General features: G+C 41.5%; 1 protein-coding gene across 1 annotated transcript in view; it reads left to right on the top strand.

Moving 5' to 3' along the window:
- LOC119586457 (glutamate-gated chloride channel-like) overlaps positions 1–639 on the top strand; it is a gene marked incomplete in the record, with an annotated part of 67121 nt that overhangs the window by 61436 nt on the left and 5046 nt on the right.

Raw genomic sequence — 639 nt, 5'->3', positions numbered from 1 at the left:
TTCTTTGTGAATATAAGGATAAGGAGTTAAGAAAATAGACACAGAAAGACATAGGTACCCATTGTTTTAGGTATTTAAAGTGTATAATAAGTATATTTACTGATCATGTGTGTACAATAAGTTATTATCTACACTTAAGGTTAGAAAGAAAAGAATGTGATACATTATATAAATTTCAAACGTGGCTGCCCAGGCCCAGTTTTAAAAAAAAAGTCTGCTTGATTAATTTTTGTAATAGTACTTTTTCGCTTAACCCTGTCTTATTTTCAAGGCGTTTGCCCAAGCTTCCATTGACATTGTGTTGCACTCAGACATGTTCTCACTGCACTGTCTTCCCATTCCAACCCTTTTCCTGTGTTACCTGGATTCGTAGACGGGGACTAACTCACTCCCCCGTGATGTGTGCTGCCCCTGCTAGATGTCCCTTCGTCCATCCTGTGTGGCGTCCGGCTCCTTATAATCCCGGAACGTGGTGGCGTAGCGTACTTAAACCTCTTTACCTCAGCCTCTATTGATGTCCCATCGCCGCTTGTGTGTGTTGTCGCTTCAGTCCACCTTGCTGGTGTTCTAGCGTGGTCTAAGTCAGGCTGTTCGTGTAATGTTTGTGTTTTTTAATTTGTATGAGATTGAAGCCCTGAG

This window comes from Penaeus monodon, chromosome 21 (genome assembly GCF_015228065.2).
Source record: "Penaeus monodon isolate SGIC_2016 chromosome 21, NSTDA_Pmon_1, whole genome shotgun sequence".
NCBI classification, from domain to species: domain Eukaryota; kingdom Metazoa; phylum Arthropoda; class Malacostraca; order Decapoda; family Penaeidae; genus Penaeus; species Penaeus monodon.
Note: the sequence above shows the minus strand (reverse complement) of the source record. Positions and strands in the feature narration are given on the sequence as shown.